General features: G+C 47.4%; 32 non-coding genes across 32 annotated transcripts; all 32 read left to right on the plus strand.

Annotated features, from left to right (window-relative positions):
- Positions 1-7,728: 7,728 nt before the first annotated feature.
- Positions 7,729-7,800, plus strand: TRNAA-AGC (transfer RNA alanine (anticodon AGC)). The gene has a single exon. It is a non-coding gene; the product is annotated as a tRNA-Ala (tRNA).
- Positions 7,801-8,108: 308 nt separating this feature from the next.
- TRNAA-CGC (transfer RNA alanine (anticodon CGC)) lies at positions 8,109-8,180 on the plus strand. The gene has a single exon. It is a non-coding gene; the product is annotated as a tRNA-Ala (tRNA).
- Positions 8,181-8,488: 308 nt separating this feature from the next.
- On the plus strand, positions 8,489-8,560 carry TRNAA-CGC (transfer RNA alanine (anticodon CGC)). Its single transcript has one exon. It is a non-coding gene; the product is annotated as a tRNA-Ala (tRNA).
- Positions 8,561-8,868: 308 nt separating this feature from the next.
- On the plus strand, positions 8,869-8,940 carry TRNAA-CGC (transfer RNA alanine (anticodon CGC)). Its single transcript has one exon. It is a non-coding gene; the product is annotated as a tRNA-Ala (tRNA).
- A 308-nt stretch (positions 8,941-9,248) lies between these two features.
- TRNAA-CGC (transfer RNA alanine (anticodon CGC)) lies at positions 9,249-9,320 on the plus strand. Its single transcript has one exon. It is a non-coding gene; the product is annotated as a tRNA-Ala (tRNA).
- A 308-nt stretch (positions 9,321-9,628) lies between these two features.
- On the plus strand, positions 9,629-9,700 carry TRNAA-CGC (transfer RNA alanine (anticodon CGC)). The gene has a single exon. It is a non-coding gene; the product is annotated as a tRNA-Ala (tRNA).
- A 308-nt stretch (positions 9,701-10,008) lies between these two features.
- Positions 10,009-10,080, plus strand: TRNAA-CGC (transfer RNA alanine (anticodon CGC)). The gene has a single exon. It is a non-coding gene; the product is annotated as a tRNA-Ala (tRNA).
- A 308-nt stretch (positions 10,081-10,388) lies between these two features.
- TRNAA-CGC (transfer RNA alanine (anticodon CGC)) lies at positions 10,389-10,460 on the plus strand. The gene has a single exon. It is a non-coding gene; the product is annotated as a tRNA-Ala (tRNA).
- A 308-nt stretch (positions 10,461-10,768) lies between these two features.
- Positions 10,769-10,840, plus strand: TRNAA-CGC (transfer RNA alanine (anticodon CGC)). The gene has a single exon. It is a non-coding gene; the product is annotated as a tRNA-Ala (tRNA).
- A 308-nt stretch (positions 10,841-11,148) lies between these two features.
- On the plus strand, positions 11,149-11,220 carry TRNAA-CGC (transfer RNA alanine (anticodon CGC)). Its single transcript has one exon. It is a non-coding gene; the product is annotated as a tRNA-Ala (tRNA).
- A 308-nt stretch (positions 11,221-11,528) lies between these two features.
- TRNAA-CGC (transfer RNA alanine (anticodon CGC)) lies at positions 11,529-11,600 on the plus strand. Its single transcript has one exon. It is a non-coding gene; the product is annotated as a tRNA-Ala (tRNA).
- A 308-nt stretch (positions 11,601-11,908) lies between these two features.
- Positions 11,909-11,980, plus strand: TRNAA-CGC (transfer RNA alanine (anticodon CGC)). The gene has a single exon. It is a non-coding gene; the product is annotated as a tRNA-Ala (tRNA).
- Positions 11,981-12,287: 307 nt separating this feature from the next.
- Positions 12,288-12,359, plus strand: TRNAA-CGC (transfer RNA alanine (anticodon CGC)). Its single transcript has one exon. It is a non-coding gene; the product is annotated as a tRNA-Ala (tRNA).
- Positions 12,360-12,667: 308 nt separating this feature from the next.
- On the plus strand, positions 12,668-12,739 carry TRNAA-CGC (transfer RNA alanine (anticodon CGC)). The gene has a single exon. It is a non-coding gene; the product is annotated as a tRNA-Ala (tRNA).
- A 308-nt stretch (positions 12,740-13,047) lies between these two features.
- TRNAA-CGC (transfer RNA alanine (anticodon CGC)) lies at positions 13,048-13,119 on the plus strand. The gene has a single exon. It is a non-coding gene; the product is annotated as a tRNA-Ala (tRNA).
- Positions 13,120-13,427: 308 nt separating this feature from the next.
- Positions 13,428-13,499, plus strand: TRNAA-CGC (transfer RNA alanine (anticodon CGC)). The gene has a single exon. It is a non-coding gene; the product is annotated as a tRNA-Ala (tRNA).
- Positions 13,500-14,187: 688 nt separating this feature from the next.
- Positions 14,188-14,259, plus strand: TRNAA-CGC (transfer RNA alanine (anticodon CGC)). The gene has a single exon. It is a non-coding gene; the product is annotated as a tRNA-Ala (tRNA).
- A 308-nt stretch (positions 14,260-14,567) lies between these two features.
- On the plus strand, positions 14,568-14,639 carry TRNAA-CGC (transfer RNA alanine (anticodon CGC)). The gene has a single exon. It is a non-coding gene; the product is annotated as a tRNA-Ala (tRNA).
- Positions 14,640-14,947: 308 nt separating this feature from the next.
- TRNAA-CGC (transfer RNA alanine (anticodon CGC)) lies at positions 14,948-15,019 on the plus strand. The gene has a single exon. It is a non-coding gene; the product is annotated as a tRNA-Ala (tRNA).
- Positions 15,020-15,327: 308 nt separating this feature from the next.
- Positions 15,328-15,399, plus strand: TRNAA-CGC (transfer RNA alanine (anticodon CGC)). Its single transcript has one exon. It is a non-coding gene; the product is annotated as a tRNA-Ala (tRNA).
- Positions 15,400-15,707: 308 nt separating this feature from the next.
- TRNAA-CGC (transfer RNA alanine (anticodon CGC)) lies at positions 15,708-15,779 on the plus strand. The gene has a single exon. It is a non-coding gene; the product is annotated as a tRNA-Ala (tRNA).
- Positions 15,780-16,086: 307 nt separating this feature from the next.
- On the plus strand, positions 16,087-16,158 carry TRNAA-CGC (transfer RNA alanine (anticodon CGC)). Its single transcript has one exon. It is a non-coding gene; the product is annotated as a tRNA-Ala (tRNA).
- Positions 16,159-16,465: 307 nt separating this feature from the next.
- On the plus strand, positions 16,466-16,537 carry TRNAA-CGC (transfer RNA alanine (anticodon CGC)). Its single transcript has one exon. It is a non-coding gene; the product is annotated as a tRNA-Ala (tRNA).
- A 308-nt stretch (positions 16,538-16,845) lies between these two features.
- On the plus strand, positions 16,846-16,917 carry TRNAA-CGC (transfer RNA alanine (anticodon CGC)). Its single transcript has one exon. It is a non-coding gene; the product is annotated as a tRNA-Ala (tRNA).
- Positions 16,918-17,225: 308 nt separating this feature from the next.
- On the plus strand, positions 17,226-17,297 carry TRNAA-CGC (transfer RNA alanine (anticodon CGC)). The gene has a single exon. It is a non-coding gene; the product is annotated as a tRNA-Ala (tRNA).
- A 308-nt stretch (positions 17,298-17,605) lies between these two features.
- On the plus strand, positions 17,606-17,677 carry TRNAA-CGC (transfer RNA alanine (anticodon CGC)). Its single transcript has one exon. It is a non-coding gene; the product is annotated as a tRNA-Ala (tRNA).
- A 308-nt stretch (positions 17,678-17,985) lies between these two features.
- Positions 17,986-18,057, plus strand: TRNAA-CGC (transfer RNA alanine (anticodon CGC)). Its single transcript has one exon. It is a non-coding gene; the product is annotated as a tRNA-Ala (tRNA).
- A 308-nt stretch (positions 18,058-18,365) lies between these two features.
- TRNAA-CGC (transfer RNA alanine (anticodon CGC)) lies at positions 18,366-18,437 on the plus strand. The gene has a single exon. It is a non-coding gene; the product is annotated as a tRNA-Ala (tRNA).
- A 308-nt stretch (positions 18,438-18,745) lies between these two features.
- TRNAA-CGC (transfer RNA alanine (anticodon CGC)) lies at positions 18,746-18,817 on the plus strand. The gene has a single exon. It is a non-coding gene; the product is annotated as a tRNA-Ala (tRNA).
- Positions 18,818-19,125: 308 nt separating this feature from the next.
- Positions 19,126-19,197, plus strand: TRNAA-CGC (transfer RNA alanine (anticodon CGC)). The gene has a single exon. It is a non-coding gene; the product is annotated as a tRNA-Ala (tRNA).
- Positions 19,198-24,632: 5,435 nt separating this feature from the next.
- Positions 24,633-24,704, plus strand: TRNAA-CGC (transfer RNA alanine (anticodon CGC)). Its single transcript has one exon. It is a non-coding gene; the product is annotated as a tRNA-Ala (tRNA).
- Positions 24,705-25,007: 303 nt separating this feature from the next.
- Positions 25,008-25,079, plus strand: TRNAA-CGC (transfer RNA alanine (anticodon CGC)). Its single transcript has one exon. It is a non-coding gene; the product is annotated as a tRNA-Ala (tRNA).
- The last annotated feature ends 956 nt before the right edge of the window (positions 25,080-26,035 follow it).

Below are 26,035 nucleotides of genomic sequence, written 5' to 3' on the forward strand. Positions count from 1 at the left end.
GTGTAGAATGTATCAGTTTCAGTGATCATTGTTTGGTAATGGTTACGATAGGTATGAAAAAGAAAGAACAGAAATTTAATTGGCACCTATGCAAACTTAACGACAACCTTTTGCAAGATGAAGTATTTCTTAAAAGAATAAAAGAGAAATTAGACGCTGTTCTCCTGGACGATGCAAAAAATGTTGTAGAAGCTTCGGAGATGTTCAAAACCGAAGCGAAAACAATTGCTTTAGAAAGAGCATGCGTGTTGCGGCAGAAACAAAAGCAAGAAGAAAAGCAACTGCAATGCACGTTAGCATACCTGTTGAACATGGAAAGCGGCGCGGCTGGTATATTTGCACATGATATCAAAGAACTTAAAGCGAAACTTGAAGTGATTGATGAAGAGAGATATCGTGGCGCGGTTTTAAGAGCACGCGCTGTACGTGTATAGCTGGGTGAAACGCGCACCAAGCGAGCTTTAATTGAAGAGAAGAGGTACGCTATGACCAAGGAAGTAAAAGAAATCGTTTATCAAGGGCAGCTTACAAATGACGGGGAAATGATAGAACGCGCTTTCGTTGACTACTATAGCACGCTGCTAAGCAAGAGGACAAGCGATATCTCTGCGTTTAAGAGTGAATATTTACCTCTGATGCCGAAAATTGATGGCGAACTTAAATATGCCAAAGATGCCCTTGAGAGGCCGATTTCTGTAACAGAAATTGAAAAGGCTATAGATGACCTTAATGCAAGGAAATCGCCTGGACGATACGGACTTGGGGCAGTGATATATAAAATTTTCAAGGTTGAAATGGCTGAGGCTCTGCACCGCGTCATAACCAAGTGTTGCGAACAAAAATAGACGCCTCCTTCTTTCCGACAGACACATGTAGTACTGATACCTAAATCAACAGACCACACCACACTTCAATCCGTAGAGGCCTGCCAGCCAATAAGCTTAGCAAATATTGAGTATAAAGTATTTATGATGGTGCTCGCCCATCGCCTTCAGAGTGTAGTGACATCCCTAGTAGGTACGCATCAGACATGCGGTATAAAAGGCAGGACTATATCTACAAATATACATATAGCGCGAAGCATATTTGAATGTAGCGATGCGCTGGGAGATCATGTAGCTATGCTACAACTAGATTTGGTCAACGCTTTTGACAGGGTGTCAAACGAAATCCTGTTTATGCTTCTTGATTATGTTAATGTCGGATCAGTTATTTTGGACGGGGTGAAAATGATGTATGATGGTTGTACCACAAACTTAATTATTAACAACAAACTGAGCAGGTGGATTGCAGTAATGTGTAACATAAAGCAAGGCTGTCCGACCTCGGCCTTAGTAATAATAATATTTGGGGTTTTTACGTGCCAAAACCACTTTCTGATTATGAGGCACGCCGTAGTGGAGGACTCCGGAAATTTTGACCACCTGGGGTTCTTTAACGTGCACCTAAATCTAAGCACACGGTTGTTTTCGCATTTCGCCCCCATCGAAATGCGGCCGCCGTGGCCGGGATTCGAGCCCGCGACCTCGTGCTCAGCAGCCCAACACGAGACCTCGGCCTTGCTCTTTGCACTTTATTTAGAACCTTTCTGTTTAAAGTTACTTAGTTTAAAGCACTTTTGTGTTTCTTAAGGACGACGGGTTTGTGCGACCACCTGTGACTATTAAGGCAATTTCTGTAAAACCGCACGCGTCAGCGAACTTGCCACAATTTCATTCTTTCCTTCCCTCCTCTCTCTCCCTGTGATCTTTGCTTTCCCCTTTCCCATTCCCCCGGTGTAGGGTAGCCAACCGGACGTTATTCTGGTTAACCTCCCTGCCTTCTTCTTTTCTCTTTCCTCCTCCCTTAGTTTAAAGCACGAGCAGAAGTAATTTGTTTCACACATTGCGCAATGGGGGACTTGGTTTAACGCATTTGTTTTTCAAGCAACTTGTGTCGAGATTTGTTTTCTTCCACGACCAAACCGATGGGTTTCTGCGGACGGTAGTCCAATTGAGATTGCGCGATGCGTTGCCCGATTTTGTTGTATTGTCGCACGCAATCAAACCGATGGCACTAAAGAGTTATCTGCGTGAAGTTTCCATGGCGATACGTCTTCTAAACGCTCGATTTTCGAAGGACTACTTGGTTGCAGTGTCACGAAAGCAATTGTATAAGGATCTTGTCGAAGTGTTTGTACCCGCACCAGTTTATCGTTGTATGTATTACTTAGGGCCTGAACGAGATGTTTTCAAGCGAGTGAATAATATGCCTGTACGAGCTAACGCAAAATCATTCTTTTTCAATCTGCATACCGGCACACTGCCTGTTAAGTCATGGCTAAGAAGCAAGGGCTTGTTTGTCCCATGGTCAGACAACTGTCTTATATGTAACCAGGAAGAAACTGTCGAACATATTTTTCTTGACTGCCACGATGCCCGATTTCTTTGGGGATCCTGCAAAGCACATTAAAAAAGGCGCTTCCTATCACTGCGTTGGGAATAAGGTTTTCGCCATGTGCTGAACCTAACCGTGTGCCGGTGGACATGTTGATGCTATTGGGTATGCAAAGCCTCTGGCGAACTCGTATGGCTGTACGCAATGTTGATGTTCATGCAAGGTCAGCAATGTATTATTTTATTGAGAGTGTTAATTATACAAGCGAAGTGTTGAAACTGCTAAGTGATCTACCAAATTGGCTTTCAGTGTTGGACAGTTTGGCTTCGATGAAGGCATTTTAACAAGACACGTCAGCCTTTCTAACGACTAGACGATTTAACGCTCATTTTCATTTGACAGTATTTGTATGTACTTTGCGAGGCGATAATAAAAAAAAAGGGAGTGTAGCTCAGTTGTCATTCTGCTTCCGGCTCCCGAGCTGAACGGATCGCGGGATCATGGGCTCCAATGGAGCGGCATATGCGGCTGTTAGCCGCGGCAACAGGCTTTCGACGGAAGAAGATAAAGATTACCAAATAATTTTGCCTCGCCTACCTACAGGACGTATTGTTTTGAACACAGTTTTTTTGCACGGCGACGCTCGTGTTCGCCCGTTTCGTGTAGAAGATTTTCGAGACGCGCTTCAAGCTGTTGGTATGCTCTCTGGCGTCGTCGCCCTTGGAGCATACCAAATAAACCATGTATGGGCGGTGACGATGAAGACAGCCGAGGCTGCCGAAAAGGTGGCGGCCCTAAAGGAGCTGCAGGTGAAGGGGCGTCGCTGCCTGGTCATCGACCCCAAGGAACAACAGGTGAAGCTTCGTATCCACTGGCTTCTGCATGGGGTGGACGACGAAGACGTCAAGACCGCGCTGGCCTCCTTCGGCAAGGTGACGGAAGTGACCCGGGAGCGCTGGCGAGTGGATGGCGTTTCCGACAAGGGCTCGACGACCCGAGCAGTGCTGCTGCAGCTGAAGGCAGGAATGAAAGTCGACGACCTGCCCCACCAGATCCGCGTCGCCGGCGAGCTTGCGCTGGTGGTAGCCCCAGGACGTCCCATGCAGTGCCTGCGCTGCCGGGGCTCTGGCCACGTTCGCCGTGAATGCAAGGTTCCCCGTTACTCGCGGTGCAGGCGTTTTGGACACAACGACGCGGACTGTGTGCGTTCATACGCAGTAGCCGCGGGTTCGGCGGAGAGCGAGCCGTCGACGTTAGACCATGTAATGGACGTGACCGAGGCGGAGGAAGCGGCCACGGGAGCTGGAAACGGCAAAGTGGCGGCAGAAACCGGCGCGACGACCAAGCAAGCCGAAGGAGGAAGGAATATCCCTCCCCCCAAAGAACCAGCAGCTACAGTCGAGAGCGTGAAGACGGCCCCGCAAGAAAATGAGAGCCACCAGCCAGCTACGGATGCAACGCAGGCAGAGGCGGACGACAACGCGACCCCTGCTAGCGCCCGCGTCGAATCCGTCTCGGCACCGGTCAAGAGATCCCTGCAGCACGAGGAGAAAGTCGACGGAAAGGCCGGCGGTGACTCCGAGGCACCACCCGCTAAGACGCTACCTGGAAGGCGCTCCACCCTCAAGCCTAAGCCGAACCTGGAGACTGACCGTAGGCTTACCCCGAAGCCGACCAAAGAGGAACCCGGGCGACGGCCGCCGGATGGCCACGGAGGCGTCTAGCGGTCAGCTAGACGTTAAGGTGAGCACCATGCTCCGGGCCTTCTCCCCTTCCGGTTTTCACCAATAATGGCTACCAACCCGTCGCTTAGCCTCGGCACGCTAAACGTTCGAGGTCTGGCCGCCAAAAGGAAACAGAGTCAGGTTTACAGACTACTAGTGGACCACGACCTCGACGTTTTAGCAGTGCAAGAAACCAAGGGAGACGGCGAGGAGGAGACCGGGAGCATGGTGCAAAGGTTCACGTATAACTACTATACGGTAGTGAGCCACGCCTTAGGGACTTCGGCAGGGTGTGTGCTGTTCGTGAGGAAGCTCCCTGGTCTTGTTATAGATGGTTACTTCTCCTGTACTTCTGGTCGACTTGTCTTTTGTGACTTCAGCTATTGTAATGTCCAATGGCGCGTGTTTTGCATTTATGCGCCTAATACTGTGCAAGAGAGGGCAAATTTCTTTTTGAGTTTAAAGCATCATTTACATGTGCAAAAAATGATAGCCTGTGTAGGCGACTTCAACTGCGTATTGAAAGCTGAGGATAGGTCTACGCGTCGCGTGGTTTGTGACAAAAGTAGTGATATCCTGGCGCAGATCACACACGAATTCGAATTAGAAGATATCGCAGAATGTTTTCGCGGTCACGGAGACGTAAGCTACACTCACTTTCAGGGCACAAGTCACGCACGCTTAGACCGTATCTATCTTTCATATGATTTAGTTGAAAAATGCCAGTGCTACACAGTTACGGCCATATCATATTCTGACCACTGCCTGGTAAAATGCACGGTGGGCAGGAAGAAAGAACGAAACAAGTTCGTCTGGGAACTGTGGAAATTGAATGCAGAGCTGTTACGGGATGAAACTTTTAACGAAAATGTAGTGGCTGCTCTGAATTCTTTTGGAACAGACAGTTCTACGAAATTTGGTGAGGAATGGGAGTTGCTGAAGCAAAGCATTAAATTGAAGGCAATCGAAAGAAGTAGCGTACTGCGATATGAACAAAAGGCCAGAGAAAAGGATTTAACAACATTGCTAGAAAAATTTGCGAAGCTTGAATGCATGCAACCTGGCGCCTATCAACAAGATATGCGCGCCGTTAAGAAGAAGCTCGAGGTATTCGACGAAGATCGCTTCCGAGGTGCGCTAGTGCGCGCCAGAGCAGAAAGGCTATCATGCGGGGAAACGCCAACGAAAAGAGCACTGGGGTTAGAAAAAAAGCACTCGAGACGTAAGCAGATTGAGGCTATCGAATATGAAGGGGTGGTATTAACGGATAACAATAATATAGGGCGTGCTTTCTTTGAGCATTACAAAGAACTTTTTACATTCAGGCCTGTCAACATGCACGATTTCAAGAAATTATTTTTGCAACGAATCCCACAGCTGTCGAGTGAGGTTAAAGAAACCTTAGAACGACCATTAACAGAACATGAAGTGATGAAAGCCATCGAAGACCTGAATCCTGGGAAGTCGCCAGGTCCAGACGGTCTTTGTGCCGCATGGTACAAATCGTTCAAAAGCCACCTAGCTCCTATCTTAACAGCAGTTTTCAATGAAGCATATGAACTGAAAATACTTCCACCATCCTTTGGCCAGTCCCATACAGTACTAATACCGAAAACAGAAGAGACCGAAAAGCTCAAGCAACTTTCCTCCTACAGACCCATAGCGCTTACTAACTGTGACTACAAAATATTGATGAAGGTGTTGGCACGACGGGTCCAGTCAGTTATTCAGGAAGTAGTCGGCCCACACCAGACGTGTGGTATTCGTGGAAGAACCATTTTCACTAACATCCATAAAATGAAGTGTGTGCTGGAGTGTTGTGACGCCATGTGCGATGCAGTAGCCATCCTCCAGCTAGACTTGGAGAAGGCGTTTGATTGTGTTTCTCACGACATATTGCTTACCATCCTTGAACACGTTAATTTTGGCCACATAATCACTGAAGGGGTGACCATGGCGTACCGGAGCTGCTATACCAGACTTATAATTAATCAGATGTTGGGGGCCCCCATTAACGTGAAGCGCTCCGTTCGCCAGGGTTGTCCACTCAGTCCACTCCTGTTTTGTGTCTACATAGAAACGCTATGTCTGGCCATCATTGAAAATGAACGTATTAAGGGGTTTAGTCTTCAATCAGCAGAAGTGAAGCTACTGGCATACGCTGACGATGTGGCTGTGTGCTGTAAGGACAAACAAAGTGTATTGAATACTGTTAATATCGTCAAAAAGTTTGGTAACGTCACTAACAGCTACGTTAACTGGCAGAAATGTTTGGGGTTTTGGCATGGAAGATGGGCGTCTACACCAGACCACTTTTCGAACGTAAACTGGGTCACGACGCCAGTTAAGTACCTTGGAGCACCCCTTGATGCCTACAAGGACAGTAGCGAGTACTGGAAGGAGCGGACAAAACAACTAAAAGAAAAAGCCGACCGATGGAACGCCTGTTACCTATCAATATTCGCGAGAGCTACAGCGTGCAACATGTTTCTCGTGACAAAGATCTGGTACGTAATGCAGGTACTACAGTGCTCTCGTATTAATGTGCAGAAACTGCACCGCGTGTTCGCTGTATTCGTGTGGGCATCAAGCTGGGAGCGATGTAGCCGAGATAATCTCTTCCGGCGCGTGAAGGATGGTGGTCTGGGGTTGGCGCACCTCTTCTTGCGTCAACTGGTGAATAGATTCTCCTTCTTTCGAGATACAAACGACCCATTTCTGCGCACGGTGATCCAAATGAGGCTGTCAAGATCACTTCCCGAATTCGTTGTAGGTACGGAAATAATGCCAGGACCAGTCCGCGGTTTCTTTCGGGAAATAGTTCAGAGTGTTTCCTTTTTGCGTGTTCGTTTTTCAAGTGCATATTTGTGGAGTGTAAAACGGAAAAAGTTATATCGTGATTTATGTGACAGTGTTTTGCTCGTACCTATGTACAGAGCCCCGTACAGTGGAGGCCCAGGCCTAGATGTATTGAAAAGGGTGAAGAAGATGCCAGTTCAACCAGCCACTAAATCGTTCTTTTTTAAATTACACACTGGTACTGTACCTGTTAAAATCTTCCTTGAACAACGTGGGTTCTACATGCCATGGGGAACCCACTGCCTTATATGTAAAAAAACAGAAAGCATAGATCACGTCTTCATCCACTGTTGGGAAGGGGTCTTTTTCTGGGACGTGCTACAAAGGACTCTAAAAAAGGAGCTACCTATAGATCCCCACGGAATCAGGTTTCTGCCAGTATATGACGACGAAGGTTTCCCGTACGACCTGATCATGCTTACGGGCCTCCACAGTTTATGGCGCGCAAGAATGGCGGGTTACCATTGTGACCCGGATGCCCGACCGGCGCGTCTGTACTTTTGTGAATCCATGCAACGGTATGTGGAAGTGATCAAGATGCAACAGCCTGTTCCTGAGTGGCTGTCGAGGGTTGAACCCCTTACAGCACTAAAGGAATTTTAATCCGACAACGTCGTGCCACAGTAGCGGACGGCAGCGAATGTAAATATTACTGTTCCTTGTTCCGTTTGTGTATTCATCCCTTTTTGCTTCTTTGGTCTTTGTTTATATCATTTAGGAATTTGTGTTGTGTTATGTCGAGGACTGGCAATAAAGAAAAAAAAAAAAAGGGGGTGTAGCTCAGTGGTAGAGCGCTCGCTTAGCATGTGAGAAGTCCCGGGTTCAAACCCCGGCACCTCCAGTTTGGGGTATAATTAAATTTTTTATCACGTTGTTTCGCAACACATCGTAAGCAATGCAATTATTTCGAAAAATAAAACGATAATACGTCAATTCCACGTAAACAAGTAATACTCACATTTCTCGCTCTGGCTTCCACGCATCCACGTCGCCACAAGCGCCGTTTCCTTAACGACAATGCTCAGGATGACTGCAGGCACATCAGGTGCCTAGCAACAAACCTGATGGAAAGGAAGCTTTTCCCCTTTCTTGTGGCTGCTGGCTATGAACTACAATAAAACGTCCAGATATCACCGCGTCTACTATTCCGGGGGTGTAGCTCAGTGGTAGAGCGCTCGCTTCGCATGTGAGAAGTCCCGGGTTCAAACCCCGGCACCTCCAGTTTGGGGTATAATTAAGTTTTTTATCACGTTGTTTCGCAACACATCGTAAGCAATACAAATCTTTCGATAAATAAAACGATAATTCGTCGATTCCACGTAAACAAGTAATACTCACATTTCTCGCTCTGGCTTGCACGCATCCACGTCGCCACAAGCGCCGTTTCCTTAACGACAATGCTCAGGATGACTGCAGGCACATCAGGTGCCTAGCAACAAACCTGATGGAAAGGAAGCTTTTCCCCTTTCTTGTGGCTGCTGGCTATGAACTACAATAAAACGTCCACATATCACCGCGTCTATTATTCCGGGGGTGTAGCTCAGTGGTAGAGCGCGCGCTTCGCATGTGAGAAGTCCCGGGTTCGAACCCCGGCACCTCCAGTTTGGGGTATAATTAAATTTTTTATCACGTTGTTTCGCAACACATCGTAAGCAATACAAATCTTTCGATAAATAAAACGATAATACGTCAATTCCACGTAAACAAGCAATACTCACATTTCTCGCTCTGGCTTCCACGCATCCACGTCGCCACAAGCGCCGTTTCCTTAACGACAACGCTCAGGATGACTGCAGGCACATCAGGTGCCTAGCAACAAGCCTGATGGAAAGGAAGCTTTTCCCCTTTCTATTGGCTGCTGGCTATGAACAACAATAAAGCCTCCACACATGACCGCGTCTATTATTGCGGGGGTGTAGCTCAGTGGTAGAGCGCTCGCTTCGCATGTGAGAAGTCCCGGGTTCGAACCCCGGCACCTCCAGTTTGGGGCATAATTAAATTTTTTATCACGTTGTTTCGCAACACATCGTAAGCAATACAAATCTTTCGATAAATAAAACGATAATACGTCAATTCCACGTAAACAAGTAATACTCACATTTCTCGTTCTGGCTTCTACGCATGCACGTCGCCACAAGCGCCGTTTCCTTAACGACAACGCTCAGGATGACTGCAGGCACATCAGGTGCCTAGCAACAAGCCTGATGGAAAGGAAGCTTTTCCCCTTTCTATTGGCTGCTGGCTATGAACAACAATAAAGCCTCCACACATGACCGCGTCTATTATTGCGGGGGTGTAGCTCAGTGGTAGAGCGCTCGCTTCGCATGTGAGAAGTCCCGGGTTCGAACCCCGGCACCTCCAGTTTGGGGCATAATTAAATTTTTTATCACGTTGTTTCGCAACACATCGTAAGCAATACAAGTCTTTCGATAAATAAAACGATAATACGTCAATTCCACGTAAACAAGTAATACTCACATTTCTCGTTCTGGCTTCTACGCATGCACGTCGCCACAAGCGCCGTTTCCTTAACGACAACGCTCAGGATGACTGCAGGCACATCAGGTGCCTAGCAACAAGCCTGATGGAAAGGAAGCTTTTCCCCTTTCTATTGACTGCTGGCTATGAACAACAATAAAGCCTCCACACATGACCGCGTCTATTATTGCGGGGGTGTAGCTCAGTGGTAGAGCGCTCGCTTCGCATGTGAGAAGTCCCGGGTTCGAACCCCGGCACCTCCAGTTTGGGGTATAATTAAATTTTTTATCACGTTGTTTCGCAACACATCGTAAGCAATACAAATCTTTCGATAAATAAAACGATAATACGTCAATTCCACATAAACAAGTAATACTCACATTTCTCGCGCTGGCTTCTACGCATGCACGTCGCCACAAGCGCCGTTTCCTTAACGACAATGCTCAGGATGACTGCAGGCACATCAGGTGCCTAGCAACAAACCTGATGGAAAGGAAGCTTTTCCCCTTTCTTGTGGCTGCTGGCTATGAACTACAATAAAACGTCCAGATATCACCGCGTCTACTATTCCGGGGGTGTAGCTCAGTGGTAGAGCGCTCGCTTCGCATGTGAGAAGTCCCGGGTTCAAACCCCGGCACCTCCAGTTTGGGGTATAATTAAGTTTTTTATCACGTTGTTTCGCAACACATCGTAAGCAATACAAATCTTTCGATAAATAAAACGATAATTCGTCGATTCCACGTAAACAAGTAATACTCACATTTCTCGCTCTGGCTTCCACGCATCCACGTCGCCACAAGCGCCGTTTCCTTAACGACAATGCTCAGGATGACTGCAGGCACATCAGGTGCCTAGCAACAAACCTGATGGAAAGGAAGCTTTTCCCCTTTCTTGTGGCTGCTGGCTATGAACTACAATAAAACGTCCACATATCACCGCGTCTATTATTCCGGGGGTGTAGCTCAGTGGTAGAGCGCGCGCTTCGCATGTGAGAAGTCCCGGGTTCGAACCCCGGCACCTCCAGTTTGGGGTATAATTAAATTTTTTATCACGTTGTTTCGCAACACATCGTAAGCAATACAAATCTTTCGATAAATAAAACGATAATACGTCAATTCCACGTAAACAAGCAATACTCACATTTCTCGCTCTGGCTTCCACGCATCCACGTCGCCACAAGCGCCGTTTCCTTAACGACAACGCTCAGGATGACTTCACGCACATCAGGTGCCTAGCAACAAGCCCGCTGGAAAGGAAGCTTTTCCCCTTTCTATTGGCTGCTGGCTATGAACAACAATAAAGCCTCCACACATGACCGCGTCTATTATTGCGGGGGTGTAGCTCAGTGGTAGAGCGCTCGCTTCGCATGTGAGAAGTCCCGGGTTCGAACCCCGGCACCTCCAGTTTGGGGCATAATTAAATTTTTTATCACGTTGTTTCGCAACACATCGTAAGCAATACAAATCTTTCGATAAATAAAACGATAATACGTCAATTCCACGTAAACAAGTAATACTCACATTTCTCGTTCTGGCTTCTACGCATGCACGTCGCCACAAGCGCCGTTTCCTTAACGACAACGCTCAGGATTACTGCAGGCACATCAGGTGCCTAGCAACAAGCCTGATGGAAAGGAAGCTTTTCCCCTTTCTATTGGCTGCTGGCTATGAACAACAATAAAGCCTCCACACATGACCGCGTCTATTATTGCGGGGGTGTAGCTCAGTGGTAGAGCGCTCGCTTCGCATGTGAGAAGTCCCGGGTTCGAACCCCGGCACCTCCAGTTTGGGGTATAATTAAATTTTTTATCACGTTGTTTCGCAACACATCGTAAGCAATACAAATCTTTCGATAAATAAAACGATAATACGTCAATTCCACATAAACAAGTAATACTCACATTTCTCGCGCTGGCTTCTACGCATGCACGTCGCCACAAGCGCCGTTTCCTTAACGACAACGCTCAGGATGACTGCAGGCACATCAGGCGCCTAGCAACAAGCCTGATGGAAACGAAGCTTTTCCCCTTTCTTGTGGCTGCTGGCTATGAACAACAATAAAGCCTCCACACATGACCGCGTCAATTATTCCGGGGGTGTAGCTCAGTGGTAGAGCGCTCGCTTCGCATGTGAGAAGTCCCGGGTTCGAACCCCGGCACCTCCAGTTTGGGGCATAATTAAATTTTTTATCACGTTGTTTCGCAACACATCGTAAGCAATACAAATCTTTCGATAAATAAAACGATAATACGTCAATTCCACGTAAACAAGGAATACTCACATTTCTCGCTCTGGCTTCCACGCATCCACGTCGCCACAAGCGCCGTTTCCTTAACGACAATGCTCAGGATGACTGCAGGCACATCAGGCGCCTAGCAACAAGCCTGATGGAAAGGAAGCTTTTCCCCTTTCTTGTGGCTGCTGGCTATGAACTACAATAAAACGTCCACATATCACCGCGTCCATTATTCCGGGGGTGTAGCTCAGTGGTAGAGCGCTCGCTTCGCATGTGAGAAGTCCCGGGTTCAAACCCCGGCGCCTCCAGTTTGGGCATAATTAAATTTTTTATCGCGTTGTTTCGCAACATATCGTAAGCAATACAAATCTTTCGATAAATAAAACGATAATACGTCAATTCCATGTAAACAAGTAATACTCACATTTCTCGCTCTGGCTTCCACGCATCCACGTCGCCACAAGCGCCGTTTCCTTAACGACAACGCTCAGGATGACTGCAGGCACATCAGGCGCCTAGCAACAAGCCTGATGGAAAGGAAGCTTTTCCCCTTTCTTGTGGCTGCTGGCTATGAACTACAATAAAACGTCCACATATCACCGCGTCTATTATTCCGGGGGTGTAGCTCAGTGGTAGAGCGCTCGCTTCGCATGTGAGAAGTCCCGGGTTCAAACCCCGGCACCTCCAGTTTGGGGTATAATGAAATTTTTTATCGCGTTGTTTCGCAAGACATCGTAAGGAATTCAAATCTTTCGAAAAATAAAACGATAATACGTCAATTCCACGTAAACAAGTAATACTCACATTTCTCGCTCTGGCTTCTACGCATGCACGTCAACACAAGCGCCGTTTCCTTAAGGACAACGCTCAGGATGACTGCGGCCACATCAGGTACCTAGCAACAAGCCCGATGGAAAGGAAGCTTTTCCCCTTTCTAGTGGCTGCTGGCTATGAACTACAATAAAACGTCCACATATAACCGCGTCTATTATTCCGGGGGTGTAGCTCAGTGGTAGAGCGCTCGCTTCGCATGTGAGAAGTCCCGGGTTCAAACCCCGGCACCTCCAGTTTGGGGCATAATTAAATTTTTTATCGCGTTGTTTCGCAACACATCGTAAGCAATACAAATCTTTCGATAAATAAAACGATAATACATCAATTCCACGTAAACTAGTAACACTCACATTTCTCACTCTGGCTTCTACGCATGCACGTCGCCACAAGCGCCGTTTCCTTAACGACAACGCTCAGGATGACTGCGGCCACATCAGGTGCCTAGCAACAAGCCCGATGGAAAGGAAGCTTTTCCCCTTTCTAGTGGCTGCTGGCTATGAACTACAATAAAACGTCCACATATCACCGCGTCTATTATTCCGGGGGTGTAGCTCAGTGGTAGAGCGCTCGCTTCGCATGTGAGAAGTCCCGGGTTCAAACCCCGGCACCTCCAGTTTGGGGTATAATGAAATTTTTTATCGCGTTGTTTCGCAAGACATCGTAAGGAATTCAAATCTTTCGAAAAATAAAACGATAATACGTCAATTCCACGTAAACAAGTAATACTCACATTTCTCGCTCTGGCTTCTACGCATGCACGTCAACACAAGCGCCGTTTCCTTAACGACAACGCTCAGGATGACTGCGGCCACATCAGGCACCTAGCAACAAGCCCGATGGAAAGGAAGCTTTTCCCCTTTCTAGTGGCTGCTGGCTATGAACTACAATAAAACGTCCACATATAACCGCGTCTTATATTCCGGGGGTGTAGCTCAGTGGTAGAGCGCTCGCTTCGCATGTGAGAAGTCCCGGGTTCAAACCCCGGCACCTCCAGTTTGGGGTATAATGAAATTTTTTATCGCGTTGTCTCGCAAGACATCGTAAGGAATTCAAATCTTTCGAAAAATAAAACGATAATACGTCAATTCCACGTAAACAAGTAACACTCACATTTCTCACTCTGGCTTCTACGCATGCACGTCGCCACAAGCGCCGTTTCCTTAACGACAACGCTCAGGATGACTTCAGGCACATCAGGTGCCTAGCAACAAGCCCGATGGAAAGGAAGCTTTTCCCCTTTCTAGTGGTTGCTGGCTATGAACTACAATAAAACGTCCACATATCACCGCGTCTATTATTCCGGGGGTGTAGCGAAGTGGTAGAGCGCTCGCTTCGCATGTGAGAAGTCCCGGGTTCAAACCCCGGCACCTCCAGTTTGGGGTATAATGAAATTTTTTATCGCGTTGTTTCGCAAGACATCGTAAGGAATTCAAATCTTTCGAAAAATAAAACGATAATACGTCAATTCCACGTAAACAAGTAATACTCACATTTCTTGCTCTGGCTTCTACGCATGCACGTCAACACAAGCGCCGTTTCCTTAACGACAACGCTCAGGATGACTGCGGCCACATCAGGTACCTAGCAACAAGCCCGATGGAAAGGAAGCTTTTCCCCTTTCTTGTGGCTGCTGGCTATGAACTACAATAAAACGTCCACATATAACCGCGTCTATTATTCCGGTGGTGTAGCTCAGTGGCAGAGCGCTCGCTTCGCATGTGAGAAGTCCCGGGTTCAAACCCCGGCACCTCCAGTTTGGGGCATAATTAAATCTTTTATCGCGTTGTTTCGCAACACATCGTAAGCAATACAAATCTTTCGATAAATAAAACGATAATACATCAATTCCACGTAAACTAGTAACACTCACATTTCTCACTCTGGCTTCTACGCATGCACGTCGCCACAAGCGCCGTTTCCTTAACGACAACGCTCAGGATGACTGCGGCCACATCAGGTGCCTAGCAACAAGCCCGATGGAAAGGAAGCTTTTCCCCTTTCTAGTGGCTGCTGGCTATGAACTACAATAAAACGTCCACATATAACCGCGTCTATTATTCCGGTGGTGTAGCTCAGTGGTAGAGCGCTCGCTTCGCCTGTGAGAAGTCCCGGGTTCAAACCCCGGCACCTCCAGTTTGGGGCATAATTAAATTTTTTATCGCGTTGTTTCGCAGCACATCGTAAGCAATACAAATCTTTCGATAAATAAAACGATAATACATCAATTCCACGTAAACTAGTAACACTCACATTTCTCACTCTGGCTTCTACGCATGCACGTCGCCACAAGCGCCGTTTCCTTAACGACAACGCTCAGGATGACTGCGGCCACATCAGGTACCTAGCAACACGCCCGATGGAAAGGAAGCTTTTCCCCTTTCTAGTGGCTGCTGGCTATGAACTACAATAAAACGTCCACATATAACCACGTCTATTATTCCGGTGGTGTAGCTCAGTGGTAGAGCGCTCGCTTCGCATGTGAGAAGTCCCGGGTTCAAACCCCGGCACCTCCAGTTTGGGGCATCATTAAATTTTTTATCGCGTTGTTTCGCAACACATCGTAAGCAATACAAATCTTTCGATAAGTAAAACGATAATACATCAATTCCACGTAAAGTAGTAACACTCACATTTCTCACTCTGGCTTCTACGCATGCACGTCGCCACAAGCGCCGTTTCCTTAACGACAACGCTCAGGATGACTGCGGCCACATCAGGTACCTAGCAACACGCCCGATGGAAAGGAAGCTTTTCCCCTTTCTAGTGGCTGCTGGCTATGAACTACAATAAAACGTCCACATATCACCGCGTCTATTATTCCGGGGGTGTAGCTCAGTGGTAGAGCGCTCGCTTCGCATGTGAGAAGTCCCGGGTTCAAACCCCGGCACCTCCAGTTTGGGGCATAATTAAATTTTTTATCGCGTTGTTTCGCAACACATCGTAAGCAATACAAATCTTTCGATAAATAAAACGATAATACGTCAATTCCACGTAAACAAGTAACACTCACATTTGTCGCTCTGGCTTCTACGCATGCACGTCGCCATAAGCGCCGTTTCCTTAACGACAACGCTCAGGATAACTGCGGCCACATCAGGTACCTAGCAACAAGCCCGATGGAAAGGAAGCTTTTCCCCTTTCTAGTGGCTGCTGGCTATGAACTACAATAAAACGTCCACATATAACCGCGTCTATTATTCCGGGGGTGTAGCTCAGTGGTAGAGCGCTCGCTTCGCATGTGAGAAGTCCCGGGTTCAAACCCCGGCGCCTCCAGTTTGGGCATAATTAAATTTTTTATCGCGTTGTTTCGCAACACATCGTAAGCAATACAAATCTTTCGATAAATAAAACGATAATACGTCAATTCCACGTAAACAAGTAACACTCACATTTGTCGCTCTGGCTTCTACGCATGCACGTCGCCATAAGCGCCGTTTCCTTAACGACAACGCTCAGGATAACTGCGGCCACATCAGGTGCCTAGCAACAAGCCCGATGGAAAGGAAGCTTTTCCCCTTTCTAGTGGTTGCTCGCTATGAACTACAATAAAACGTCCACATATCACCGCGTCTATTATTCCGGGGGTGTAGCTCAGTGGTAGAGCGCTCGCTTCGCATGTGAGAAGTCCCGGGTTCAAACCCCGGCGCCTCCAGTTTGGGCATAATTAAATTTTTTATCGCGTTGTTTCGCAACACATCGTAAGCAATACAAATCTTTCGATAAATAAAACGATAATACGTCAATTCCACGTAAACAAGTAACACTCACATTTGTCGCTCTGGCTTCTACGCATGCACGTCGCCATAAGCGCCGTTTCCTTAACGACAACGCTCAGGATAACTGCGGCCACATCAGGTGCCTAGCAACAAGCCCGATGGAAAGGAAGCTTTTCCCCTTTCTAGTGGCTGCTGGCTATGAACTACAATAAAACGTCCACATATAACCGCGTCTAATATTCCGGTGGTGTAGCTCAATGGTAGAGCGCTCGCTTCGCATGTGAGAAGTCCCGGGTTCAAACCCCGGCACCTCCAGTTTGGGGCATAATGAAATTTTTTATCGCGTTGTTTCGCAAGACATCGTAAGGAATACAAATCTTTCGAAAAATAAAACGATAATACGTCAATTCCACGTAAACAAGTAATACTCACATTTCTCGCTCTGGCTTCTACGCATGCTCGTCAACACAAGCGCCGTTTCCTTAACGACAACGCTCAGGATGACTTCAGGCACATCAGGTGCCTAGCAACAAGCCCGCTGGAAAGGAAGCTTTTCCCCTTTCTAGTGGCTGCTGGCTATGAACTACAATAAAACGTCCACATATAACCGCGTCTAATATTCCGGTGGTGTAGCTCAATGGTAGAGCGCTCGCTTCGCATGTGAGAAGTCCCGGGTTCAAACCCCGGCACCTCCAGTTTGGGGCATAATTAAATTTTTTATCGCGTTGTTTCGCAACACATCGTAAGCAATACAAATCTTTCGATAAATAAAACGATAATACATCAATTCCACGTAAACTAGTAACACTCACATTTCTCACTCTGGCTTCTACGCATGCACGTCGCCACAAGCGCCGTTTCCTTAACGACAACGCTCAGGATGACTGCGGCCACATCAGGTACCTAGCAACAAGCCCGATGGAAAGCAAGCTTTTCCCCTTTCTAGTGGCTGCTGGCTATGAACTACAATAAAACGTCCACATATAACCGCGTCTATTATTCCGGTGGTGTAGCTCAGTGGTAGAGCGCTCGCTTCGCATGTGAGAAGTCCCGGGTTCAAACCCCGGCACCTCCAGTTTGGGGCATAATTAAATTTTTTATCGCGTTGTTTCGCAACACATCGTAAGCAATACAAATCTTTCGATAAATAAAACGATAATACATCAATTCCACGTAAACTAGTAACACTCACATTTCTCACTCTGGCTTCTACGCATGCACGTCGCCACAAGCGCCGTTTCCTTAACGACAACGCTCACGATGACTGCGGCCACATCAGGTGCCTAGCAACAAGCCCGATGGAAAGGAAGCTTTTCCCCTTTCTAGTGGCTGCTGGCTATGAACTACAATAAAACGTCCACATATAACCGCGTCTATTATTCCGGTGGTGTAGCTCAGTGGTAGAGCGCTCGCTTCGCATGTGAGAAGTCCCGGGTTCAAACCCCGGCACCTCCAGTTTGGGGCATAATTAAATTTTTTATCGCGTTGTTTCGCAACACATCGTAAGCAATACAAATCTTTCGATAAATAAAACGATAATACATCAATTCCACGTAAACCAGTAACACTCACATTTCTCACTCTGGCTTCTACGCATGCACGTCGCCACAAGCGCCGTTTCCTTAACGACAACGCTCAGGATGACTGCGGCCACATCAGGTACCTAGCAACAAGCCCGATGGAAAGGAAGCTTTTCCCCTTTCTAGTGGCTGCTGGCTATGAACTACAATAAAACGTCCACATATAACCGCGTCTATTATTCCGGTGGTGTAGCTCAGTGGTAGAGCGCTCGCTTCGCATGTGAGAAGTCCCGGGTTCAAACCCCGGCACCTCCAGTTTGGGGCATAATTAAATTTTTTATCGCGTTGTTTCGCAACACATCGTAAGCAATACAAATCTTTCGATAAATAAAACGATAATACATCAATTCCACGTAAAGTAGTAACACTCACATTTCTCACTCTGGCTTCTACGCATGCACGTCGCCACAAGCGCCGTTTCCTTAACGACAACGCTCAGGATGACTGCGGCCACATCAGCTACCTAGCAACAAGCCCGATGGAAAGGAAGCTTTTCCCCTTTCTAGTGGCTGCTGGCTATGAACTACAATAAAACGTCCACATATCACCGCGTCTATTATTCCGGGGGTGTAGCTCAGTGGTAGAGCGCTCGCTTCGCATGTGAGAAGTCCCGGGTTCAAACCCCGGCACCTCCAGTTTGGGGTATAATTAAATTTTTTATCGCGTTGTTTCGCAAGACATCGTAAGGAATACAAATCTTTCGAAAAATAAAACGATAATACGTCAATTCCACGTAAACAAGTAATACTCACATTTCTCGCTCTGGCTTCTACGCACGCACGTCAACACAAGCGCCGTTTCCTTAACGATAACGCTCAGGATGACTGCGGCCACATCAGGTGCCTAGCAACAAGCCCGATGGAAAGGAAGCTTTTCCCCTTTCTAGTGGCTGCTGGCTATGAACTACAATAAAACGTCCACATATCACCGCGTCTATTATTCCGGGGGTGTAGCTCAGTGGTAGAGCGCTCGCTTCGCATGTGACAAGTCCCGGGTTCAAACCCCGGCACCTCCAGTTTGGGGCATAATTAAATTTTTTATCGCGTTGTTTCGCAACACATCGTAAGCAATACAAATCTTTCGATAAATAAAACGATAATACGTCAATTCCACGTAAACAAGTAACACTCACATTTGTCGCTCTGGCTTCTACGCATGCACGTCGCCATAAGCGCCGTTTCCTTAACGACAACGCTCAGGTTGAGTTCAGGCACATCAGGTGCCTAGCAACAAGCCCGATGGAAAGGAAGCTTTTCCCCTTTCTAGTGGCTGCTGGCTATGAACAACAATAAAGCCTCCACACATGACTGCGTCTATTATTCCGGGGGTGTAGCTCAGTGGTAGAGCGCTCGCTTCGCATGTGAGAAGTCCCGGGTTCAAACCCCGGCACGTCAAGTGTGGGGCATAATTAAATTTTGTATCACGTTGTTTCGCAACACATTGTAAGCAATACAAATCTTTCGATAAATAAAACGATAATACATCAATTCCACGTAAACTAGTAACACTCACATTTCTCGCTCTGGCTTCTACGCATGCACGTCGCCACAAGCGCCGTTTCCTTAACGACAACGCTCAGGATGACTGCAGGCACATCAGGTGCCTAGCAACAAGCCCGATGGAAAGGAAGCTTTTCCCCTTTCTAGTGGCTGCTGGCTATGAACTACAATAAAAACGTCCACATATCACCGCGTCTATTATTTTGGGGGTGTAGCTCGCATTCCACTTCCGGCCACCACAGCGGACGGTCACGGAATGTTGTGCTCCGTAGGGGCGGTTCATGCGGCCCAGCCGGGCCGCGGTATCAGGCTTACGGAAGCGTCTTCACAGGATTACCAGCTTGTTTTGCCGCATCTGCCATCAGGTATGACCATGTGTAATACCGTGTTTTTGCACGGTGATTTGAAGGCCAGGCCCTATCGAGTCGAACATTTTCGCGATGAGCTTGACCGTCATAAGCTGTTGCCGGAGCTGGTGGCCCTCGGGGCCTACCAGATGAACCATGTCTGGGCTATAACATTCAAGGACGAAGTCGGAAAAAAGAAGCTGCTGTCAGCGAAGGCCTTTAGTGTCAAAGAACACCGCTTCGTCGCCATTGACCCTTGCAACCAGGATATTAGAATGAAGCTGTTCTGGCTGCTTCACACGACTCCCGACGAGGACGTCAGAGCAGCCTTGGCGCCGTTCGGAACGGTGACCGAAATTTCCAGGGAGTGGTGGCGAGTACCAGGGTGCGGCGACAAAAGGTTCTCACACGCGTCTGGTATCGTTACGGCTGAAGGCTGGTATGACCATGGAAGACATCCCGCATCAGCTACGAGTATCAGAGGACCATGCGCTCGTGATCGTTCCAGGCAGAGCTCCGCTCTGCCTCCGATGCCGCGGCACCGGCCATATACGGCGCGAGTGCCGTGTGCCACGCTGTGGGCTCTGTCGTCGTTTCGGCCACGACGAGACCCAGTGCGTGAGAAGCTACGCTAACGTGACCGGGTCTGGCCGGAGCGACGCGTTAGACGAGCACTTAATGTATCAAGCGGACGCGGAAGAGACTGCTGGAGCGGGCGGAGACCCACGAGGCACGGAAGAGAAGCCAGAGGTCATGGCAAGCGTCAAGTGCCAACCCAGAAAGGGCAGTAGCGAGGCAGTGGCCAAGAATGAAGTGCAAAGTGAACCATCTGCAGAAAATTCTACGGTGCGTGAAAGTGAGGGGGACGCGGAGTTTGCCGAGGGCGTTCTGCGACAGGGCAACTCTGGCGCTGCCTTCATCGAAGAATCAGGCGAGAAAATGGACCAGGCCAGCGCCGTTTCAAAGAGACCTCGCGAAATACCCGATCAAGATGTCAGGCTTGAGCAAGACGACGGTGTCAGCAGCGAAGGGCCACCCACGAAGGCTTCCTCTTTCCGGCGGTCTACACTCAAGCCCAAGCCGAACGCTCCGCTCGAGAGGAGGCCGACGCGAGAACATCCACCTGAGGGGCGCCAGACGCCGACCAATCCGCCAGGTGGTCGGCAGACGCCGACCGTCCCACCAGACGGGCGACAGACGCCGACTGTCCCACCAGATAAGCGGACAACGCCGACAGTTCCCCCGCGGTAGCGGGGTGCTGTTCGGTAGAAGGCTCAGTAAGGACTAGGTGCTGCGGAACCTTTAAGTGAATGATGAGTAGCGCATATGGTAACGTCATGCCTTCGCCGTATGAGACGGAGCTTATGATGGTGCAGGGTTTTTGTTTTTTGTAAGTTTGGGGGTCTTTGATTTCCGAAATGTATTGTAGTTTGTGCTTGCTCTTCTCTTTCAATGGCAAATAATCATGGAATAGCAATACGTATTGGCACGCTTAACGTACGAGGGTTAACGGCTAGACGGCGACAAGCACAATTAAGTCGCCTGATGCTGGAAAACGACATAGATATTCTTGCTGTTCAAGAAACTAAAATTGAAAGCGAAGAGCAAACGGACAAAATGGTTCAGGTTTTTAAATCCCGTTACAACACTTGTGTTTGTCATGGAGTAGGTAAGGCCGGTGGCTGTCTTTTATTTTTGCGTAATTCAATAGGTATTGTTGCGCAGTGTAATGTCGGCCCAAGATGGGCGATTGGTCCGATGTGATTTCTCTTTCAATAATATTGATTGGCGAATTGTCTGTTTGTACGCTCCAAACAAAATTAGTGATAGGAAATTTTTTTTTAACTTTGTTGAGTCACACCTGACGTGTGAAAGAAATGTTGTTCTTCTTGGTGACTTCAATTGTGTTTGCATGTCCGAAGATAGGGTGCCCAGTAAAATAATACGGGATACAAGTGCGCATCAACTCTGCGCAATCGTGGCAGACTATGATTTAGTAGACGTTGGAAGCATATTAAGCGGTAACAGTGTTGTTTTTACTCATTTCCAAGGGCAGAGTCACGCTCGACTAGATCGTTTGTACGTATCAGCAAACCTTGCGCGAACGGTCACTAGCTACGCAGTAAAGCACGTGAGCTTCAGTGATCACAGCCTAGTAACGTGTACATTGGGCACGAAACATAGAGGGTCTCACTTTAACTGGTAACTGTGGAAAATGAACGAAACGATCTTAAGTGATGAATGGTTTGTCAAAACGGTAAAAGGAAAAATTGACGTAATGCAAATAGATGCTACAACAAATTGGGCTGAGCTGTGGGAGCAGTTTAAAATTGAAGTGAAAATGAGTGCGATCGAGAGGGCTTGTGTGATGCGTCATAAAGCTAAACAAAGAGAGAAAGAACTGCAAAGCATGCTCGATTATTTTTTAAACGCGGAGTGCACAATACCGGGATTGTTTTCGAAACAGATTAGAGAAATTAAACGCGAACTTGAAAGGGTGGACGCTCAAATTTACCAAGGAGCCGCGATAAGAGCACGAGCCGAGAGGCTGTGGCTGGGAGAGGCGCCAACTAAGCGCGCGCTCAGTGACGAAAAGGGTTACGCATCCAAAAACATAATAAAAGAAATTTGTTTTAACAACACAATGTCAAAAGGCCCAGAAGTAATTGAAAAAGCTTTCGTTGAACACTACCGAGCAACGCTCGGTAGGCAGGTGCCCGTAACAGAAGAGTTTGTGAACACCTTTCTAACACTTCTGCCAAAATTACAAGACGAAATAAAAGAGGGACTCGAGAGACCGATCTCTGCGAAAGAAATTACAGAAGCCATAGAAGACTTGGGTAAAGGAAAGGCGCCTGGACCAGACGGCCTAGGAGCAGCTTTCTATAAAACTTTCAAGGCCGAAATAAGCGAGATACTGCACTGTGTAATATCAGAAGCTCATGAAACTAAGCACTTGCCGCCATCATTCAGAAAAAGTCATGTTGTGCTAATACCGAAAACCACCGATACGGTAAAGCTGAAATCTGTCGCTGGATACAGGCCCATAAGTCTTACGAATTCGGATTATAAAATCTACATGAAGGTGCTCGGAAAAAGGATGCAGTCAGTTATTAAATCCATAGTAGGCCCACACCAAACATGCGGTATCAGGAATAGAACAAAAATGTCGAATATTCACATCGCTAGGAGAATATTGGAATGCTGTGATGCGAACCTCGAATGTGTAGCAATGGTTCAGTTAGACCTAGAAAAAGCTTTTGACAGGGTTGCTCACAGCATACTTCTTGCCCTGCTAAAACACATTAATGTAGGCGAAGTGATTCAGGACGGAGTAGCCATGGCTTATGAGAACTGTTCCGCTCACCTAATAATCAATAAAAGACTCAGCGAAAATATACCAGTATTATCCAGTGTGCGCCAGGGGTGCCCTTTGTCGCCCTTACTTTTTGCGATTTTTCTTGAACCTTTCTGTTTGAAGGTACGAGAAAACGAAAACATTCGCGGCTACCGTCTTTTAACTCAGGAAGTAAAAATACTAGCTTACGCAGATGACATCGCACTTTTTTGCATTGCCCAAGAGAGCATTCGGGAGGCAGTCAAGGATGCAAGAAAGTTTTGCAGTCTAACGGGGAGTGCCATAAGCTGGCCAAAAAGCTTAGGCTTCTGGCACGGTGAATGGGACAGCCGGCCTGCAGTGTTAGAAACAGTACCGTTCACAGATACGCCAACCAGTTATCTTGGTGTTCCTTTGGAATACTATCGCGATACCACGACGCAATGGACTGAACAAACTGAGCGGGCTAAAGCACAAACAACGAAGTGGGGAGGCAAGAATCTGTCAATATTCACGAGAGCCACTGTCTGTAATTTATTTCTTGTCGCTAAAGTGTTTTATATGTTGCAAGTTTTATGTATATCCCGAGTGTGTGTACAAAAGTTGCACAGGGTTTTTGCTATGTTCGTGTCGAGATCAGGATGGGAGCGCACGAGTCGTCTGAATCTGTTTCACGCTGTGCAGAAAGGAGGGCTGGGTTTGTCGCATTTATTTTTGAAACAAGTAGTGTCGCGTTTCATGTTCTTGCGCGAAGAAAGCGATTGTTTTTTGCGGTGCGTTATCCAGACGCGATTAGGTGACGCACTGCCAGAATATGTTGTGACGTCGTATGGCATACGTCAAGTGGTTGTCCGAGGTTTTTTGTTTGAAGTGATAAGCTCTTTCCGTTTTCTAAAAGTACACTTTTCTTTGGAATACCTGAACACAGTCGCAAGAAAGCGATTATACCGAGATTTAGTTAATATCATGTGTCCAGTACCAATATACCGTGCAGTATATGCACTGGGGCGTGAGCAGAATGTCTTAAAAAGAGTTAAGAAAATGCCTGTAAGAGCAACAACAAAAACTTTTTTTTTCATGCTACACACTGGCACGCTTGCTGTCAAGCCATGGCTGCAGGAGAAGGGGATCTTTGTACCCTGGAGTGTGAATTGCCAGATATGTCAGAAACCGGAGATAATGGAGCATATTTTTCTGGAGTGCAGGGACTCAGTCTTCCTTTGGGACATTCTACAAAGGACACTAAAAAAAGAATTTCCTTTAACACCTTTTGGAATCCGTTTTTTACTGTTTGAAGAGACAGAAGGCGTGCCATGTGATATGGTGATGTAACTCTGCATGCACAGCGTATGGAAAACACGAATGGCGGTGCGTAATGAGGATGTTGACGCTAAACCAGCCAATGAATATTTTGTTGAAAATGTATTGTACATTCGCGAAGCGTTTAAAGCGCTCAGCGAACCACCTGAGTGGTTAACAGCATTTGAAAAGCTTGGAAACATTCAGCCTTTTTAAACCAAAATTAATCGACAAGGTACACCCGCACATTGAACTGTCTTTTTTGTTTTGTAATCGCAGCGGAGAATAGCTGTGAATCGTGTATTCGTTATAAAACAGGCAATAAAGAAAAAAAAGAAAAAAAAAACTGGGGGTGTAGCTCAGTGGTAGAGCACTCGCTTCGCATGTGAGAAGTCCCGGGTTCAAGCCCCGGCACCTCCAGTGTGGTGATTAATTAATTCTTTATCATTTTATTTCGCAGCATATAGTAAGCAATTTAATTATTTCTAAAAAACGATGCTACGTCTATTCCAAATAAATAAGTAATAATCGCATTTCTACAGCTGCCTTCAACGCCTCAGCGTCCCCACAGTGCCATTTCTTTAACGAGAACGCTTAGGGCGACTGCAAGCAGATCAGGTGTGTAGCAACAAGCCTGACTGAAAGGAAGCCTTTTCCACTTTATAGTGGCTGCTGGCTATGAAGAACACAAAATCGTCTACGCATGGCTACGTTTATTGTTCTGGGGGTGTAGCTCAGTGGTAGAGCGCTCGCTTCGCATGTGAGAAGTCCCGGGTTCAAACCCCGGCACTTCCAGTGTGATTATGTAATTACTTATTTCGCAGCATATAGTAAGGAATTCAATTATTTCGAAAAAACGATGCTACGTCTATTCCACATAAACAAGTAATACTCGCATTTCTACAGCTGCCTTCAACGCGTCCGCGTCGCCACAGTGCCGTTTCTTTAACGAGAACGCTTAGGGCGACTGCAAGCAGATCAGGTGTGTAGCAACAAGCCTGACTGAAAGGAAGCTTTTTCCACTTTATAGTGGAAAATGCTGTTTTTGAAAATGCTGTTTTTGAAGAAGAGGATTATCAGGTGATTTTGCCGCACTTGCCTACCGGTCGAATCGTCCTTAATACTGTTTTTTTACACGCGGACGTCCGTGGAAGACCGTACAAGGTTGAGGATTTCCGTGACGCTCTGGTTCGTCTGGAACTGCTCCCCGAAGTAGTTGCTTTGGGGGCGTATCAGATGAATCACGTGTGGGCGGTCATGATGAAGACGACTGAAGCCACAAAGAAACTGCTTGCTATCCGAAGCATCATTGTCAAAGAACGCCGCTGTATTGTCGTTGACCCCACCAATCAAGGCGTGCGCTTGAAGTTACACTGGATGCTGCCAAACGTGTCAGATGAAGACATCAGACAAGCTCTTGCCCCATACGGAACGGTTACGGACGCGGCGAAAGAACGGTGGCGTGTTCAAGGGATTTTGGACAAGGGCTCAACGACGCGGTCGGTGACGCTGCAGCTTAAGGCAGGTACTACAGTCGACGATATTCCGCACCAGCTACGCATAGCAGGGGAGCTCGTCCTTGCCGTCATTCCGGGCCGCGCCCCTCTTTGCCTGCGGTGCCATACAACCGGTCATATTCGCCGGGACTGTCGAGTTCCACGCTGCGAGGTCTGTCGCCGCTTCGGCCATGAACGATCTCAGTGCGTCAAGACATACGCCGTCGTCGCAGGACCAGCGAGAAGAGAAGAAGA

This window comes from Dermacentor variabilis, chromosome 3 (genome assembly GCF_050947875.1).
Source record: "Dermacentor variabilis isolate Ectoservices chromosome 3, ASM5094787v1, whole genome shotgun sequence".
NCBI classification, from domain to species: domain Eukaryota; kingdom Metazoa; phylum Arthropoda; class Arachnida; order Ixodida; family Ixodidae; genus Dermacentor; species Dermacentor variabilis.